Source organism: Onychostoma macrolepis, chromosome 03 (genome assembly GCF_012432095.1).
Source record: "Onychostoma macrolepis isolate SWU-2019 chromosome 03, ASM1243209v1, whole genome shotgun sequence".
In the NCBI taxonomy this organism is placed as follows: Eukaryota; Metazoa; Chordata; class Actinopteri; order Cypriniformes; family Cyprinidae; genus Onychostoma; species Onychostoma macrolepis.
In genome coordinates, this window is record NC_081157.1 from 34235304 (window position 1) to 34256200 (window position 20897).

Below are 20897 nucleotides of genomic sequence, written 5' to 3' on the forward strand. Positions count from 1 at the left end.
CTGTTCCGGGGCAAGTTATGTTCTGAGTTAGAGATCTTAAACTGAAATTGGACCAATCAGATGTGAGTAAAGTGACACATGTCTGACACAAAAAAAAGTCACTCCCCCATTTTATCTTTTTTTTTTGCTAAATATTTTGCACAAACAGCCATGTTTTACTATAACAATATAAGTGTAAGACAAGCTTATATTTCTCAGTTGCACAAATCCTTCAACATGAAAAACACAATTCTGCACAAAACAGTATAAGTTATCAGAACTTAAATAAATATACTCTATATACATGGCACTCGACAATCAACAGATTTCCCATCCCCCAACACTGTCACTCACGACCAGAAGTCAAGACTAAACCACAAAGTGAAAATAGCAGTATTCTTTAGTGATATGTTATTTACACAGTGCAAATAGCTTTAGATTCTATTTATTCTATGTTAAAATAAAATAAAAACATGGCAAAAAACATTATTAGAGAAAAACATTACTTATTGCAAAAATAGTGGTAATTATCTGCACTTCTGCATTGTAATACATTATAAAATAGTATGCAATAACTTATTGAGTGTAATTTTTTAATTTTATTTCTAATTATTAAATGGATGCCACCTTATTGGGACAAAAGCCCTCGCTACACCTACCCTAACCCTACCCGATACTTTATGTTCAACTTTTTTATTATTTCCTTCATTTTTATATTTCCTTCATATTCATTTTTACCCCCACTTCCCGCGCCCCTGGGTGTGACTGACTTTAGCCCACTTGACCCACTAATGGAGCGGACAAGCCCTCCAATTTGGGAGAGGTGAACTGTCCCCCACGGCCGCGCCCCCCTCCCCTTTCCACTTCTCACACAGCTTCTGTGCTCGGTACCTTCTCAACAAGCAGGGGCGCCAATTTGCCAATTCCCCGCACAGTTATATGATAGATAATAGAAAACCGCTTAGCGGCGCATATGATTTAAAAAAAGTGCTTGTGCCGCCCCCCACGTGTCATGAAAAAATGCCGCCCCGGGTGGCTGTCCGGTTCGCCCATGCCTAAAACCGCCACTGGAGCCAAGCAAAAACCAAGTTTAGAGGGCAATTCAAAAATCAGTGTTAAACAGGCAAAAGGGTCAAATAAACCAGTATATCTTTGATTCAATACTTGCAACCAAACACAAAACAAACAGTTCTCACAAATCTCTTAATACAACCTCTAACACAAAAACTCTGCACTATACAAAACGAACTGCTCAGATCACAAAATAGCAGCAAAATGTCAACAGATTACAGCTGAGGAAGTGATGTCGTGACTTTTGAAGTTCTGTAGACCAATCAGGAGACAGCAACAATCAGCCTGCAGGAGCCAATCGGGTGGCTTTCCCTAGGGAGAGCGGAAACACAGCCCCAACACAGCAGAGAAATCAGAACAATCACAGGTTGTAACTCTAATGGATGATATACTGGCCCATATTTTCCAATAGAATATAAGTTATTTAAATGCCATGATTGCTGATACATATGCCATGTATGAAAATCATTTAATTCAATGGATTCAATGGATCTGATTAAAGTTTAAATTTGTTCCACAACATCTACTGCATTACATTTAAAGATAGATAGATGTAGTCTTTTGAAATTATTTACTAAGCAAGTCTACTACTGATAAGTCTACATTATTAAGCTAATAAATAAACAAATAAATAAACACATAGTCATTTATTGTGTTATAATGAATACTTTGACAAAAAGGGAAAACTCCTTTGTCACTTTTGAATGATGGTCAAGAAGCTGCTCTTTAAATAAGTGGCATCCACTAATGGAGTGGCCAAACATATATCAATTTAAACAGATACTGTATATAAAATTATAACCTGTGAAATCATGTTGTTATTATTCGTAAATAAAATATATGTAGAATGTAAATGGAATTATAGAAATGTAGGTCAATATAAACTCCAACAGACATCTTGATTTTAACTGTACATACAGTATTGATATAATTGAACAAATTAGTCTGTTTGAATATTTTGAAACATCCTTTTTGTCTTAAATCTGTATGACGTCACCACCCTCCATTTGTCAAACATATTTGTGATCAGTCCTTCTCCACTGGATCTCATATGAGGCCACTTCACTGAATCAAAGATGTGCAACAACCTGCTTCACCTTCTGCTTTTACTGGCTTTTGCAAGTGTGTCATAATGTGCAACCTTACACCATCTCAAACTGTAACAGTAAATATTCACTCTACCTGATGTTATGTTCTTATTTCTATTTTATTTTTCAATATGAGTGAAAGGTCAGAATTTGGAGTCCATTTCTTCTGTATCAGTGGTAAAGCCTGGAGAAACTCTGAGTCTTTCCTGTAGAGGATCAGGATTTACTTTTGAAAGCTACGACATGCAATGAGTCAGACAGAAACCTGGACAAGCACTGGTGTGGATGGGCCGTGTTTGGTATAATGTACAAGGACAAGACTATGCCAAAAGTTCTCATCTGTCATGAGATAATGTTAATTCCACAAACATTCTAATTTATGTTAGATTTGGTCATTAAAGTGTACATACTGTGAGGGTAGTTTTGTGGATTTCTGTTGAGATCGCTTTCTGTTCCTGCCTGACATGCTGCTGTTTGTAGGTAAAGTATAATTTAATTCTCACCATATTTCTGATCTAAAACTAATTTGACATCATCCGCCTTTAATCTCTTAATCTAAACCTTGAGCACTGTGCGTAGTAGTGCGTTAGCATTCTGTTAGCCTATTAGCTTGTCAATCGCATCTCCATTCACGTTTTCTAACGCTTCTTCTCTCTCTCTCGCTCTGTTTCTTTTCTCTCTCGCTCCTTTTTTACGAGTCCATCAAACAACTGTGGTGAGTCGGAATTACTCTACAATCACAGTGAGTAATGGCTTCTCCTTGCATCGTCACCTGCACCGCTTGCCACATGTACAGTTTATCTGTCTCTGTATTTATTCAATACAGTGGCTAAATTAACAAAAAATATAACATCTGCAGGTGCAGACATTACCCAACAGCACAGTAGTAATGAAGCGTTAGCGTTAGTTCTGGCAGGTCATGTGAGTCAAGCTTGCATCAGCTGATTCTCAGCTGATCGTATCTATCTATAGGAATACAACACCTATCGCGGCATTCCTATATAAGCTCTATTCCGTATCAATCAGCAGCTTTTTCCGCTTGCTTAGGAGCAAATCAGACGTCGAATTCCATCTCTATGGGAAAGCTTTCAGTCAGGAATTTTCAGGGGTTCGTTTCCCACGGAGTTCTCACCAGATTCAACAAGTTTGTAAACTTGAACGCGAATTCGCCGCGATTGATATAAGCTGAGTACTGCTTCTCATAACGATATATCATTGACATAGACTCTTTGCCTGCAATGCCCACAATTCATCTCTGAAGTTGTGCTAATGTGACTGTATCAACAACACTTTACACGGGATCTGCTTTCCCCGCTGGAAGAAGCAAAGATATCAAGGAGGATTAAAGTAGGGATGGCTGACGCGAAACTGACGTTTCGACATGGTGTCGAGATCCCGAAGCGCAGATGTTTCGAAGCACTGCTCCGAAGCATGATTCGAAACACCCATGTCACGTGACTAAGGCGATCGAAGCATCAGGGCGTGTCACAAGTGTTTCGAGACTTGGCATACCTGCCGACTCTGCGTTTGATTGACAGGGTCGGTAACAAATCACACAATCGTACATCTGTCTCAACCTAACTCCCACAAAGTAGAAAAGTGGAGTTAACGCATCTTCACTTCGTGGGTTTTTGTGAGAGGATTTTTTCAAAGGCTGGAGAAATTATATGTAAAAAATAAGTCCATCAACAGCAGAACAATTAATATTTTTAAATAAAAATCTTTATATGTAAAAAAAGTGGCTTGATGTACTTTATTGTATATTTTTCATTACCAAAATAACACTTACTTATTCACAAAGAGTTCATTCAGACTGATGTTTCAACACATTACAAGAACAGAACAATAAAAACACATTTTAATTGTTTTTTATAATTTTGTCAACATGACTGCATCACCCAGGATTCGAACCCAAGGTGACAGCATTCCAGTCGAGCACACTAACCATTCCCCCAAATCACTTGATGGATTGGCTAATAAAACATAGGCTACGTTATAAATTGTTAATTCGCTTAACTGTTTCTTTATCGACGCTGTTTCAGAGCAATACTTGAAAATAAGTAGAGACGGGTGTCGAAATGTTTCGAAGCCTCGACACATTTGCTTCGACTGCTTCAGTGTTTCCCGAAGCCTCGCTCTGCCCACCACTAGATTAAAGCATCCACGTAAAAACTGAACATTTAACCCTTTATTCATCTCTGAATGTCTTCACAAGCTAAGCTAAGTTCTTATTTCGTTCTCATTGCCTTATGCAATGTTGGCATTTGGCAATTATGCTATCGTCAAATATTGCTGGTTGTTAAGGCAGCTGTTCAGTAACATGTTTGTTTGCTAGGCATGCTGCTTTAGGCTCATTGGTTGTATTTTGTCACGCTGGTAACACCCAGTAAACCTACCACAGCAAGGCTTGTTTTTAATATGTTTTTTAAGGCTGTCTGATATGAAACAGGTTGCTGCTTAAGACTCATCTAGTATTGGGAATTCTGTTCATTAAACTTATCCTATTTTTATTTCTATTTGATATGCTGTTGCTTTAATCTGTGTACCTGCAGTGCTTGATACGGGCAGTATGTAGATTTTGCTAGAAAAGGTTATTAATGCTAACGATTATCTGGATAAAGGCAAAATGCTGTTGCCTAAACGTCGGGTATTGACCATATGCTGTACTGCATTAAAGGGGCATGCTACTCTTCTCAGCTGCTGATTAAAGAAGAGCACCCCTTCGCTGCTTCTCTTCTTCTTAAAGGGCATGCTGCCGCAGTACGCTATTTCAGAAGGTCTTTGCTTTAAAGCTGTTAGGGTATTGGGATTTTGCTTGCTTTTAGGGCTTATCTAGTGGCTCAGTATCATGTTTGTTGCTAGACCTGCTTGTTTCTTTAAGCTATTGGTTGTACAGCAAGTACTGGTACTTGGTAAATTTGCAACAGCAAGAAGCTAATATTTAACCTGTTGTTAGGCCATCTGATTGTTCTCGAAATATGCTTGCTGCTTATGGCTCATCTAGTTATTGGGACAGTTATTTCCTTAAGTTTCTCTGACTACTGCAACATGCTTGTTGCAAAGCTATCGAGTGCATTGGTAAGGATTTCTGTCTTCATTCACGTGGGTTGTCAGATTGAAGACACATAGCATAAGGAGCACAATGTCAATGGGAGACGACAACCTGTAAACTGATGAGTTGATTTGAGTTATTATATGCTGTTTCTATTAGGGCTGTCGCGGTTAAGGAATTTCCCTTGCTGTAATTTTGAGTGGCTCAATAGCTAGGTATGCAATAATCTGTGTGTTTATGTGTTACGATGTAAGGAGGTCATATTCAGAAACCAATAAAACCGAAACTAAATCGCGTTGAAACAGGAAGTGAAGAAAACAGAAGAGATGACAAAATAACGGTCCACATAACAAAACTTAAACCTGACAATAAGATCATTAGTATATTGTTAGCCTATATATATATATATATATATATATATATATATATATATATATATATATATATAAAACAGTTAGTTCTGATCCTCGAATCTGACTGACAAGATACTTTTTCTGTTGATATTTCACCTAGGCCTGTCACGATAACTACTTTTTGTTGTGCGATATATTGCACCAAAATTAATTGCGATAAACGATATTATTGTCATTTTAAGGCAATTTTATTTCACTGATTATATAATTACAGTATGACAATATAATGGCATAATAATGGAAGTACACTCTTTCAAAGAACAAAGAACATTTTATTCTTAAGAATATTTAGACATTGGAACCGGAATGTGAAAAAAAAATATGCTAAATAAATAAAACAAATACCGACTCATTCATGTTAATTGGCTCTCCTCTCTCATTCGGCGCCCGGTATACACCAAGCCGACGGTTGGCCGTCTGACAGTTTTTGTTCGTCGGCCGACTAAATTTTCTCAGTGTGTTCTGCGCCGTCGGCTGAAGTTGGTCCTCGTCGGCGTTTTTTGGCCGATTCGACATGTTAAATTGGCGTCGGAGCTCGTCGGTCAAGTCGGGCCATCTGATCATTCTGATTGGCTGTTCAGCTGGCGAACCAGTGAGCGAGAAGGGCACAGAACGGACGTGCTACTTGGCCGTCGGGTGTTGAGCGTCGGCTTGGTGTGTCAGGGCAACTTTGGACCCAGACGCTGCCGACGTGAGCTGACCCCGCAGTCTGCTGTCGTCGCCACTAGTTTGTCGGCGTCGGCTTGGTGTGTATCGGATGTTCCCACACCGGAGCTGAAGATTGCGGCTTTGAAACCAAGTCCATTGGGACTTGTTCTTCCTAACTGGCTGTAGATGTCACGAAACACTTTAAAACGCAGTGGGTTCACGCCTTCTCTTCACCTGTCGCTGTCTGCTCGGTGTGCGTGTGTGTGGGGGAGACGCTGCCGCCCCGCCTCCGCCACAGAGAGCAGACGAAATGACAGAGGCAGCGCGATCGACTAAAATGTTAGTGATATTCATTTTTATGTAAAAAAAAAAATATATAATCATTATTTTTAATTATAAAAAAAGATCAGTCGCAATATATCGCGGCACCAAAAATGATCGCGCTCATTTCCATATATCGTGCGATAAGTCGATATATCGACTATCGCGACAGGCCTAATTTCACCTGCGTGTTCTAGACGGCTGTCAGTCAGTGCACTTTCATTGTTTCGCCTCAAGGTGGCGGCAAGAGACTGTCTTTTAGTGAGTCTTTAAACCGTTCATTCAACTACACGTTCAAAAGCGCTGATTGTGTAACAGTGCCAAAAGTGTAAGCGCGGAAAAATTATTCAAAAGAATACAGATCATATTTGATCATATTTTGCCTTAGCATGAAGTTGCAGTTTCACAATACATGAATTACACTGCAAATCTTTTTTTCTTAGGCTTGAAACGCGATTTACACTTTAACAAATCTTTTCTTGCGCATGCAAAATTAATTTACGCTTGCTATCTCATGTACACTTTCACAAATCTTTTTGACGTCATTTTACCTTCATAGTAAACACTTGTGTTACCAAGGCAACGACTGACCCATTTGAATTGCATTCCAAAGAGATCCGTTATCAGCCCCGCAGTGGAAAACGAAGCCATAACTGTACCGATCGGCACGGAACATGGTTCATGATTTATTGGTTTTATAAAAAATTAGTTGGTGGATTTTTAACATTATAGGCTGGTTGTTTTCACACACTGCGGCCACACAACTTTGTTCAAACAGCTTATAAAAGTAATTTTTGCATAATAGGTCCCCTTTAATATTTAGGCCTACCTCCTTTCAGATGTGAAATTTTGCCAGCATATTTCAGATTCTTTGACAGAGTTTATTGAGATCAATGATAAAGGTGATGTTTCTGACTCTGTGTTTTGAGAAACCTTTAAAGTAGTAATGAGGGGACGTATAATTTCTTATGAGTCAGCAGCAAAGAAAGTCAAACAAAAACGCTTAGTGGAGTTAGATGCCTGTCTTACCCAACTGGGAAAATTATATAGGGATACTGCAGACTCGTATGTCACAAATGATATTATGTCACTTAAATATGAATACAATAAGATTACTTTGGATCAGGTGAATAAGACGTTAAAAATTAAACAAAGACATTTCGAGATTGGGGATAAACCAGATAAACTATAGCTCAGCAGTAAAGGGGTTCATATGCTAGCAGATCAATTAATCATTATTGCTGATAAGGATGGTAAAATGTTGACTAATCCAAAGGACATTAATAATCGCTTTATGTAATTCTATGCAGATTTGTACAAATCCAAGACATCTGTATCTTCAGAAGCTATTGTAGACTTTCTTAATTCGCTTCCCCTTCCAAAATTAAGTGAGGCTGACCAGGAAATGTTGAATGTCGACATTGCTATTCAAAAGATACTGTATGCATTTAACGCCTTCCCAACGGAAGGCTCCTGGCCCTGACGGCTTTTGTATCGGATTGTATAAGCAGTATGCTGGTAAAATTGCACCATTATGTTGCGGATGTTCAATCATTCCTTTTGTAAGCAGAAATTTTCTTCTCTCTACTTTGCCAATATTTCTTTACTTCTTCAGAAAGGCAAGGACAAGACTAATGTGTCCTCTTTTCGTCAAATTGCTCTTCTTAATACTGATTTAAAAGTGTTCACCAAAATTTTGGCAACTAGTTTAAACAAATGTATTTCAACTATTATTCACCCTGACCAGGTCGGCTTTGTCCCTAATAGATTCTTCTTTTTCAATGTCAGACGTTTTCTAAATACAATCTATTCCAAACAGAAATCTCACTCTAAATTGGCAATTATTGCATTAGATGCAGAAAAGCTTTTGATCAAGTGGAATGGAATTATATCCACATTTACATTTTCATTTACATTTAGTCATTTAGCAGACACTTTTATCCAAAGACACTTACAAATGAGGACAATGGAAGCAATCAAAATCAGCAAAAGAGCAATGATATGCAAGTGCTATAATAAGTCTCAATTAGCTTAATGCAGTATATGTAGCAAGGTTTTTATTGTTTTTTTTGTTTTTTGAAAAGATCAAGCTAGTGTGTGAGGCCTTTTGCTTTTGTTAATTGTATAATAAATAAAAAGAAAACAAATAGATAAAATGCAAAAAGATTTTTAAATCTTTTTTGTATTTTAAAAATACAAAAAGATTATATCTTAACTATTAAAGAATTTATTTTAGGATATAGGTTTTCCTCTTAGGTTGGTATGTTGTATCCATGCGCATCTGTTTGAACTAATCTTGATAGATCGCCACAATTTGAGTTGCATAGGGGCACACGACAGGGGTGTCCACTTTCAACCCTGTTGTTTGTCATTGCCATAGAACCTTTGGCAATTGCTACTAGACACCATCCGCAGATTCCGCCCTTAAGCATAGGTCAGGCAGATCATATCGTATCTCTTTATGCAGTTGATGTTCTTTTATACCTTTCAGATCCAGAGCACTCTGTTCCACCCTTGTTGGATTTATTAAAACTCATTTAGTAACTTTTCAGGTTATTCTGTTAATTGGCAAAAAAGCGAATTCATGCCCATTGGCAACAATATAGATCTTCATGCAGAGTATGCCATTTAAATTGGCTCTGGATATGATAAAATACCTTGGTGTGGTTGTCCCTTAGAATCCAAAGGATTTAGTTAAATTAAAATTTCTCACACTACTAGACAACTTGAAGCAGGACATATAAAGATGGAGATCGCTCCCCATATCAATGATTGGCCCCATCAGTGCAGTTAAAATGGTGAGCGGTGCAGTTTTGTCTTTAGAAAGCAAAATGTGTGATCTATTAAATGAAAACTATATAAACATTATGTATGTGTGTACATACAATATAATGCACACATAAGGTCCCTTTTTTCCAGGATGTGCTGCTGAGCCTGGTTCAGCACAAAAGTAAATTCATACTGTAGCTCGTAGCTTCAAAGAGCAGTAACTATATAATAATCTGTGTGTGAAAGGGTAAATGTCAGTATACTTCTCATGAACAAATCCAATAAAAAAAATATATATATATACAGTTGAATGCAATGTTTAATAATAAGCATCAAGCAGTAACAAGAAAATAATAAATTTTGATGCAAAACTAATGAAGACGAATGTAGATTGAATCATTCTTATATCATAGTCATATAGCCAGAGCTACAAGTTTTGCTGTTGATATTTCATTGTAATGGCTGGATCTGAATATTTAAATGACATAACATCCATGGTTATAATAACCAGGTCCATTCATAACAATTACAGTGACAACAGAAACAACAATTATGGCTGTCGTAATGATGGCACAAATATTGGCAGCCCGTGCACGGCGGCTGAACTTCTTTGCTCCTTTGACATCTCTCTTAAACTTCCTGTTTATTGCCTGTGAACATAAAAACGCAAACTAATTTTTTTCATGATATCTAACTGCCATTTGATCATAATATATAGCAAATATATGGCTCTTTGAATTGAAAAGTCAGTTTCTGAGTCAAATTCCTTACCTTTAAGGAGAATTTTAATGCAGCCGTGCCAGAAACAGGCAGTTGCAGAAGGTAACGGTCAACACAGAGGCGTAAGTAGTCTTTGACTTTTACTTGGACTTTGAGAGGACCTTGGCGGTTTTGCTGCATTTGGCGGTTGTACTGGATTTGTTGTTTTGGATTTCCAGCTTTTGGACGAGATGGTCTTTTAGTCTCAGAGTCTTTATCTTCTATGCCCTCCCATTATCATCCTCCATCTCCAAATCATAATCCATTTCCATCTCACAAAAGTCCCTTCTGGTACTTCAATTTCTGGAACTTCAATTTCCGAATTTCAAATTCTGGAATTTCAATCTGAAAATCTTCCATTGTCTGACTTTAATGAACAGAAGTATTCCTCAGGTTTAGTGACAGGTAGATGTACCACATATGGCTCATACAATCTGATAAACACTTCCTGTGTATTTTTATACATGACTTACATAAAGCCCAAAGAGCAGGAAACCTACATTAGGGCCGATTAGCAGACAAGCCACAGCCGTGGTCTACAATAAAACCTGTGATGTGTTTTATAACAAAACTCAAACAATCTTTGAAGATTTGAAATGGAAGTTTTTGGTATATTTTCATAGTTTTCAGATAATAGTCAAGTCAAGTCAAGTCAAGTTGAGCTTTATTGTCATTCCGCTACATGCGGGGCATACAGTGGAACAAAATGTCGTGCCTCACAGGACCACGGTGCTACATAAATACAGGCATACAACAATGGAGTAAGACAATATAAACCTATACACAACTATCCTACTGATAGATTTTGACTATAAATATACTATCTATAAAAAGTACCTATACAAACTAAAAAATACAAACTATACGAATGCTTCAGATAAATACTGTACATGTGCAAGGAGAAACATTGAGTTCAAGCAGCTGGCTGGGGAACAGTGCAGGATGATTTGTAGTGCATGAGCATGTAAACATACATATATTACTGAGTTCTTTTTGTGGGATTTGTGTACACACAGCAGTGTGTGTAAAATGTGACTAGTGCGCATAGAGGAGGAGAGTGTGCTACTACAGGTGGTTTGTACAGGCCCACTCACCTGTGTGTAGCACACGTTCAAAAGCGCTGATTGTGTAACAGTGCCAAAAGTGTAAGCGCGGAAAAATTATTCAAAAGAATACAGATCATATTTGATCATATTTTGCCTTAGCATGAAGTTGCAGTTTCACAATACATGAATTACACTGCAAATCTTTTTTTCTTAGGCTTGAAACGCGATTTACACTTTAACAAATCTTTTCTTGCGCATGCAAAATTAATTTACGCTTGCTATCTCATGTACACTTTCACAAATCTTTTTGACGTCATTTTACCTTCATAGTAAACACTTGTGTTACCAAGGCAACGACTGACCCATTTGAATTGCATTCCAAAGAGATCCGTTATCAGCCCCGCAGTGGAAAACGAAGCCATAACTGTACCGATCGGCACGGAACATGGTTCATGATTTATTGGTTTTATAAAAAAAATTAGTTGGTGGATTTTTAACATTATAGGCTGGTTGTTTTCACACACTGCGGCCACACAACTTTGTTCAAACAGCTTATAAAAGTAATTTTTGCATAATAGGTCCCCTTTAATATTTAGGCCTACCTCCTTTCAGATGTGAAATTTTGCCAGCATATTTCAGATTCTTTGACAGAGTTTATTGAGATCAATGATAAAGGTGATGTTTCTGACTCTGTGTTTTGAGAAACCTTTAAAGTAGTAATGAGGGGACGTATAATTTCTTATGAGTCAGCAGCAAAGAAAGTCAAACAAAAACGCTTAGTGGAGTTAGATGCCTGTCTTACCCAACTGGGAAAATTATATAGGGATACTGCAGACTCGTATGTCACAAATGATATTATGTCACTTAAATATGAATACAATAAGATTACTTTGGATCAGGTGAATAAGACGTTAAAAATTAAACAAAGACATTTCGAGATTGGGGATAAACCAGATAAACTATAGCTCAGCAGTAAAGGGGTTCATATGCTAGCAGATCAATTAATCATTATTGCTGATAAGGATGGTAAAATGTTGACTAATCCAAAGGACATTAATAATCGCTTTATGTAATTCTATGCAGATTTGTACAAATCCAAGACATCTGTATCTTCAGAAGCTATTGTAGACTTTCTTAATTCGCTTCCCCTTCCAAAATTAAGTGAGGCTGACCAGGAAATGTTGAATGTCGACATTGCTATTCAAAAGATACTGTATGCATTTAACGCCTTCCCCAACGGGAAGGCTCCTGGCCCTGACGGCTTTTGTATCGGATTGTATAAGCAGTATGCTGGTAAAATTGCACCATTATGTTGCGGATGTTCAATCATTCCTTTTGTAAGCAGAAATTTTCTTCTCTCTACTTTGCCAATATTTCTTTACTTCTTCAGAAAGGCAAGGACAAGACTAATGTGTCCTCTTTTCGTCAAATTGCTCTTCTTAATACTGATTTAAAAGTGTTCACCAAAATTTTGGCAACTAGTTTAAACAAATGTATTTCAACTATTATTCACCCTGACCAGGTCGGCTTTGTCCCTAATAGATTCTTCTTTTTCAATGTCAGACGTTTTCTAAATACAATCTATTCCAAACAGAAATCTCACTCTAAATTGGCAATTATTGCATTAGATGCAGAAAAGCTTTTGATCAAGTGGAATGGAATTATATCCACATTTACATTTTCATTTACATTTAGTCATTTAGCAGACACTTTTATCCAAAGACACTTACAAATGAGGACAATGGAAGCAATCAAAATCAGCAAAAGAGCAATGATATGCAAGTGCTATAATAAGTCTCAATTAGCTTAATGCAGTATATGTAGCAAGGTTTTTTTATTGTTTTTTTGTTTTTTGAAAAGATCAAGCTAGTGTGTGAGGCCTTTTGCTTTTGTTAATTGTATAATAAATAAAAAGAAAACAAATAGATAAAATGCAAAAAGATTTTTAAATCTTTTTTGTATTTTAAAAATACAAAAAGATTATATCTTAACTATTAAAGAATTTATTTTAGGATATAGGTTTTCCTCTTAGGTTGGTATGTTGTATCCATGCGCATCTGTTTGAACTAATCTTGATAGATCGCCACAATTTGAGTTGCATAGGGGCACACGACAGGGGTGTCCACTTTCAACCCTGTTGTTTGTCATTGCCATAGAACCTTTGGCAATTGCTACTAGACACCATCCGCAGATTCCGCCCTTAAGCATAGGTCAGGCAGATCATATCGTATCTCTTTATGCAGTTGATGTTCTTTTATACCTTTCAGATCCAGAGCACTCTGTTCCACCCTTGTTGGATTTATTAAAACTCATTTAGTAACTTTTCAGGTTATTCTGTTAATTGGCAAAAAAGCGAATTCATGCCCATTGGCAACAATATAGATCTTCATGCAGAGTATGCCATTTAAATTGGCTCTGGATATGATAAAATACCTTGGTGTGGTTGTCCCTTAGAATCCAAAGGATTTAGTTAAATTAAAATTTCTCACACTACTAGACAACTTGAAGCAGGACATATAAAGATGGAGATCGCTCCCCATATCAATGATTGGCCCCATCAGTGCAGTTAAAATGGTGAGCGGTGCAGTTTTGTCTTTAGAAAGCAAAATGTGTGATCTATTAAATGAAAACTATATAAACATTATGTATGTGTGTACATACAATATAATGCACACATAAGGTCCCTTTTTTCCAGGATGTGCTGCTGAGCCTGGTTCAGCACAAAAGTAAATTCATACTGTAGCTCGTAGCTTCAAAGAGCAGTAACTATATAATAATCTGTGTGTGAAAGGGTAAATGTCAGTATACTTCTCATGAACAAATCCAATAAAAAATATATATATATACAGTTGAATGCAATGTTTAATAATAAGCATCAAGCAGTAACAAGAAAATAATAAATTTTGATGCAAAACTAATGAAGACGAATGTAGATTGAATCATTCTTATATCATAGTCATATAGCCAGAGCTACAAGTTTTGCTGTTGATATTTCATTGTAATGGCTGGATCTGAATATTTAAATGACATAACATCCATGGTTATAATAACCAGGTCCATTCATAACAATTACAGTGACAACAGAAACAACAATTATGGCTGTCGTAATGATGGCACAAATATTGGCAGCCCGTGCACGGCGGCTGAACTTCTTTGCTCCTTTGACATCTCTCTTAAACTTCCTGTTTATTGCCTGTGAACATAAAAACGCAAACTAATTTTTTTCATGATATCTAACTGCCATTTGATCATAATATATAGCAAATATATGGCTCTTTGAATTGAAAAGTCAGTTTCTGAGTCAAATTCCTTACCTTTAAGGAGAATTTTAATGCAGCCGTACCCAGAAACAGGCAGTTGCAGAAGGTAACGGTCAACACAGAGAGGCGTAAGTAGTCTTTGACTTTTACTTGGACTTTGAGAGGACCTTGGCGGTTTTGCTGCATTTGGCGGTTGTACTGGATTTGTTGTTTTGGATTTCCAGCTTTTGGACGAGATGGTCTTTTAGTCTCAGAGTCTTTATCTTCTATGCCCTCCCATTATCATCCTCCATCTCCAAATCATAATCCATTTCCATCTCACAAAAGTCCCCTTCTGGTACTTCAATTTCTGGAACTTCAATTTCCGGAATTTCAAATTCTGGAATTTCAATCTGAAAATCTTCCATTGTCTGACTTTAATGAACAGAAGTATTCCTCAGGTTTAGTGACAGGTAGATGTACCACATATGGCTCATACAATCTGATAAACACTTCCTGTGTATTTTTATACATGACTTACATAAAGCCCAAAGAGCAGGAAACCTACATTAGGGCCGATTAGCAGACAAGCCACAGCCGTGGTCTACAATAAAACCTGTGATGTGTTTTATAACAAAACTCAAACAATCTTTGAAGATTTGAAATGGAAGTTTTTGGTATATTTTCATAGTTTTCAGATAATAGTCAAGTCAAGTCAAGTCAAGTTGAGCTTTATTGTCATTCCGCTACATGCGGGGCATACAGTGGAACAAAATGTCGTGCCTCACAGGACCACGGTGCTACATAAATACAGGCATACAACAATGGAGTAAGACAATATAAACCTATACACAACTATCCTACTGATAGATTTTGACTATAAATATACTATCTATAAAAAGTACCTATACAAACTAAAAAATACAAACTATACGAATGCTTCAGATAAATACTGTACATGTGCAAGGAGAAACATTGAGTTCAAGCAGCTGGCTGGGGAACAGTGCAGGATGATTTGTAGTGCATGAGCATGTAAACATACATATATTACTGAGTTCTTTTTGTGGGATTTGTGTACACACAGCAGTGTGTGTAAAATGTGACTAGTGCGCATAGAGGAGAGTGTGCTACTACAGGTGGTTTGTACAGGCCCACTCACCTGTGTGTAGCACACGTTCAAAAGCGCTGATTGTGTAACAGTGCCAAAAGTGTAAGCGCGGAAAAATTATTCAAAAGAATACAGATCATATTTGATCATATTTTGCCTTAGCATGAAGTTGCAGTTTCACAATACATGAATTACACTGCAAATCTTTTTTTCTTAGGCTTGAAACGCGATTTACACTTTAACAAATCTTTTCTTGCGCATGCAAAATTAATTTACGCTATCTCATGTACACTTTCACAAATCTTTTTGACGTCATTTTACCTTCATAGTAAACACTTGTGTTACCAAGGCAACGACTGACCCATTTGAATTGCATTCCAAAGAGATCCGTTATCAGCCCCGCAGTGGAAAACGAAGCCATAACTGTACCGATCGGCACGGAACATGGTTCATGATTTATTGGTTTTATAAAAAATTAGTTGGTGGATTTTTAACATTATAGGCTGGTTGTTTTCACACACTGCGGCCACACAACTTTGTTCAAACAGCTTATAAAAGTAATTTTTGCATAATAGGTCCCCTTTAATATTTAGGCCTACCTCCTTTCAGATGTGAAATTTTGCCAGCATATTTCAGATTCTTTGACAGAGTTTATTGAGATCAATGATAAAGGTGATGTTTCTGACTCTGTGTTTTGAGAAACCTTTAAAGTAGTAATGAGGGGACGTATAATTTCTTATGAGTCAGCAGCAAAGAAAGTCAAACAAAAACGCTTAGTGGAGTTAGATGCCTGTCTTACCCAACTGGGAAAATTATATAGGGATACTGCAGACTCGTATGTCACAAATGATATTATGTCACTTAAATATGAATACAATAAGATTACTTTGGATCAGGTGAATAAGACGTTAAAAATTAAACAAAGACATTTCGAGATTGGGGATAAACCAGATAAACTATAGCTCAGCAGTAAAGGGGTTCATATGCTAGCAGATCAATTAATCATTATTGCTGATAAGGATGGTAAAATGTTGACTAATCCAAAGGACATTAATAATCGCTTTATGTAATTCTATGCAGATTTGTACAAATCCAAGACATCTGTATCTTCAGAAGCTATTGTAGACTTTCTTAATTCGCTTCCCCTTCCAAAATTAAGTGAGGCTGACCAGGAAATGTTGAATGTCGACATTGCTATTCAAAAGATACTGTATGCATTTAACGCCTTCCCCAACGGGAAGGCTCCTGGCCCTGACGGCTTTTGTATCGGATTGTATAAGCAGTATGCTGGTAAAATTGCACCATTATGTTGCGGATGTTCAATCATTCCTTTTGTAAGCAGAAATTTTCTTCTCTCTACTTTGCCAATATTTCTTTACTTCTTCAGAAAGGCAAGGACAAGACTAATGTGTCCTCTTTTCGTCAAATTGCTCTTCTTAATACTGATTTAAAAGTGTTCACCAAAATTTTGGCAACTAGTTTAAACAAATGTATTTCAACTATTATTCACCCTGACCAGGTCGGCTTTGTCCCTAATAGATTCTTCTTTTTCAATGTCAGACGTTTTCTAAATACAATCTATTCCAAACAGAAATCTCACTCTAAATTGGCAATTATTGCATTAGATGCAGAAAAAGCTTTTGATCAAGTGGAATGGAATTATATCCACATTTACATTTTCATTTACATTTAGTCATTTAGCAGACACTTTTATCCAAAGACACTTACAAATGAGGACAATGGAAGCAATCAAAATCAGCAAAAGAGCAATGATATGCAAGTGCTATAATAAGTCTCAATTAGCTTAATGCAGTATATGTAGCAAGGTTTTTTTATTGTTTTTTTTTTGTTTTTTTTTGAAAAAGATCAAGCTAGTGTGTGAGGCCTTTTTGCTTTTGTTAATTGTATAATAAATAAAAAGAAAACAAATAGATAAAATGCAAAAAGATTTTTAAATCTTTTTTGTATTTTAAAAATACAAAAAGATTATATCTTAACTATTAAAGAATTTATTTTAGGATATAGGTTTTCCTCTTAGGTTGGTATGTTGTATCCATGCGCATCTGTTTGAACTAATCTTGATAGATCGCCACAATTTGAGTTGCATAGGGGCACACGACAGGGGTGTCCACTTTCAACCCTGTTGTTTGTCATTGCCATAGAACCTTTGGCAATTGCTACTAGACACCATCCGCAGATTCCGCCCTTAAGCATAGGTCAGGCAGATCATATCGTATCTCTTTATGCAGTTGATGTTCTTTTATACCTTTCAGATCCAGAGCACTCTGTTCCACCCTTGTTGGATTTATTAAAACTCATTTAGTAACTTTTCAGGTTATTCTGTTAATTGGCAAAAAAGCGAATTCATGCCCATTGGCAACAATATAGATCTTCATGCAGAGTATGCCATTTAAATTGGCTCTGGATATGATAAAATACCTTGGTGTGGTTGTCCCTTAGAATCCAAAGGATTTAGTTAAATTAAAATTTCTCACACTACTAGACAACTTGAAGCAGGACATATAAAGATGGAGATCGCTCCCCATATCAATGATTGGCCCCATCAGTGCAGTTAAAATGGTGAGCGGTGCAGTTTTGTCTTTAGAAAGCAAAATGTGTGATCTATTAAATGAAAACTATATAAACATTATGTATGTGTGTACATACAATATAATGCACACATAAGGTCCCTTTTTTCCAGGATGTGCTGCTGAGCCTGGTTCAGCACAAAAGTAAATTCATACTGTAGCTCGTAGCTTCAAAGAGCAGTAACTATATAATAATCTGTGTGTGAAAGGGTAAATGTCAGTATACTTCTCATGAACAAATCCAATAAAAAATATATATATATACAGTTGAATGCAATGTTTAATAATAAGCATCAAGCAGTAACAAGAAAATAATAAATTTTGATGCAAAACTAATGAAGACGAATGTAGATTGAATCATTCTTATATCATAGTCATATAGCCAGAGCTACAAGTTTTGCTGTTGATATTTCATTGTAATGGCTGGATCTGAATATTTAAATGACATAACATCCATGGTTATAATAACCAGGTCCATTCATAACAATTACAGTGACAACAGAAACAACAATTATGGCTGTCGTAATGATGGCACAAATATTGGCAGCCCGTGCACGGCGGCTGAACTTCTTTGCTCCTTTGACATCTCTCTTAAACTTCCTGTTTATTGCCTGTGAACATAAAAACGCAAACTAATTTTTTTCATGATATCTAACTGCCATTTGATCATAATATATAGCAAATATATGGCTCTTTGAATTGAAAAGTCAGTTTCTGAGTCAAATTCCTTACCTTTAAGGAGAATTTTAATGCAGCCGTACCCAGAAACAGGCAGTTGCAGAAGGTAACGGTCAACACAGAGAGGCGTAAGTAGTCTTTGACTTTTACTTGGACTTTGAGAGGACCTTGGCGGTTTTGCTGCATTTGGCGGTTGTACTGGATTTGTTGTTTTGGATTTCCAGCTTTTGGACGAGATGGTCTTTTAGTCTCAGAGTCTTTATCTTCTATGCCCTCCCCATTATCATCCTCCATCTCCAAATCATAATCCATTTCCATCTCACAAAAGTCCCCTTCTGGTACTTCAATTTCTGGAACTTCAATTTCCGGAATTTCAAATTCTGGAATTTCAATCTGAAAATCTTCCATTGTCTGACTTTAATGAACAGAAGTATTCCTCAGGTTTAGTGACAGGTAGATGTACCACATATGGCTCATACAATCTGATAAACACTTCCTGTGTATTTTTATACATGACTTACATAAAGCCCAAAGAGCAGGAAACCTACATTAGGGCCGATTAGCAGACAAGCCACAGCCGTGGTCTACAATAAAACCTGTGATGTGTTTTATAACAAAACTCAAACAATCTTTGAAGATTTGAAATGGAAGTTTTTGGTATATTTTCATAGTTTTCAGATAATAGTCAAGTCAAGTCAAGTCAAGTTGAGCTTTATTGTCATTCCGCTACATGCGGGGCATACAGTGGAACAAAATGTCGTGCCTCACAGGACCACGGTGCTACATAAATACAGGCATACAACAATGGAGTAAGACAATATAAACCTATACACAACTATCCTACTGATAGATTTTGACTATAAATATACTATCTATAAAAAGTACCTATACAAACTAAAAAATACAAACTATACAAACTATACGAATGCTTCAGATAAATACTGTACATGTGCAAGGAGAAACATTGAGTTCAAGCAGCTGGCTGGGGAACAGTGCAGGATGATTTGTAGTGCATGAGCATGTAAACATACATATATTACTGAGTTCTTTTTGTGGGATTTGTGTACACACAGCAGTGTGTGTAAAATGTGACTAGTGCGCATAGAGGAGAGTGTGCTACTACAGGTGGTTTGTACAGGCCCACTCACCTGTGTGTAGCACACTTGAATTGCACGTTACATGTTACAGGAGGTAGGGGTTTGTATGGGGGTTCAGAGAGGGCGGGGTGATTTGAGTTCAGGGCTCTCACAGCCTGGGGAAAAAGCTGTTGAGCAGTCTGGCAGAGCGGGCTCTGATGCTCAGTGCACCGTCTTCCTGATGGTAAGAGCTGGAAGAGACTGTGGGAGGGGTGTGTGGAGTCCTTCACGATACTATTGGCTTTGCTGGAGCATCGTGTGAGGAAAATATCCAGGATGGAGGGGAGAGGGTCACCGATGATCCTTGCAGCGGTGTTCACTGTCCGCTGGAGGGTCTTGCGGTCTGCTGCAGTACAGTTCCCGTACCAGACAGTGATGCAGCTGGTCAGCACACTCTCAATGGTGCCCCTGTAGAAAGTGGTGAGAATGGGTGGAGGGAGACTTGCTCTTTTCAGCCGGCGGAGGAAGTGTAGGCGCTGTTGTGCCTTCTTGGAGAGTGACATGGTGTTGGTGGACCAGATGAGATCCTCTGTGATGTGCACCTCCAGGAATTTAGTGCTGCTGACTCTCTCCACAGTCGAGCTGTCGATGGTCAGTGGGGGGTGATCAGCGGAGTTTCTCCTGAAGTCCATCACAACCTCCTTTGTCTTACTCACATTGAGGGACAGGTTGTTAGTGCCACACCATTCAGCCAGCTGTGCCACTTCCTCTCTGTAGTGCGTTTCATCGTTGTTGCCGATGAGACCTACCACTGTTGTGTCGTCAGCAAACTTGATGATGTGGTTGGAGCTGGACTTGGCAGTGCAGTCGTGGGTCAGCAGCGTGAAGAGCAGCGGGCTGAGCACACAGCCTTGTGGGGTACCTGTGTTCAGTGTGGTAGTGCTCGAGGTGTTGTGGCCGACACGGACTGACTGAGGTCTTCCGGTTAGAAAGTCCAGGATCCAATTGCAGAGGGAATTGTTAAGGCCCAGCAGGTTGAGTTTATTTATGAGCTGTTGTGGG

General features: G+C 37.6%; 1 pseudogene; it reads right to left on the minus strand.

The window, feature by feature from the left end:
- Positions 1 to 6224: 6224 nt before the first annotated feature.
- On the minus strand, positions 6225 to 10425 carry LOC131535134 (uncharacterized; annotated as a pseudogene).
- Positions 10426 to 20897: the final 10472 nt, after the last annotated feature.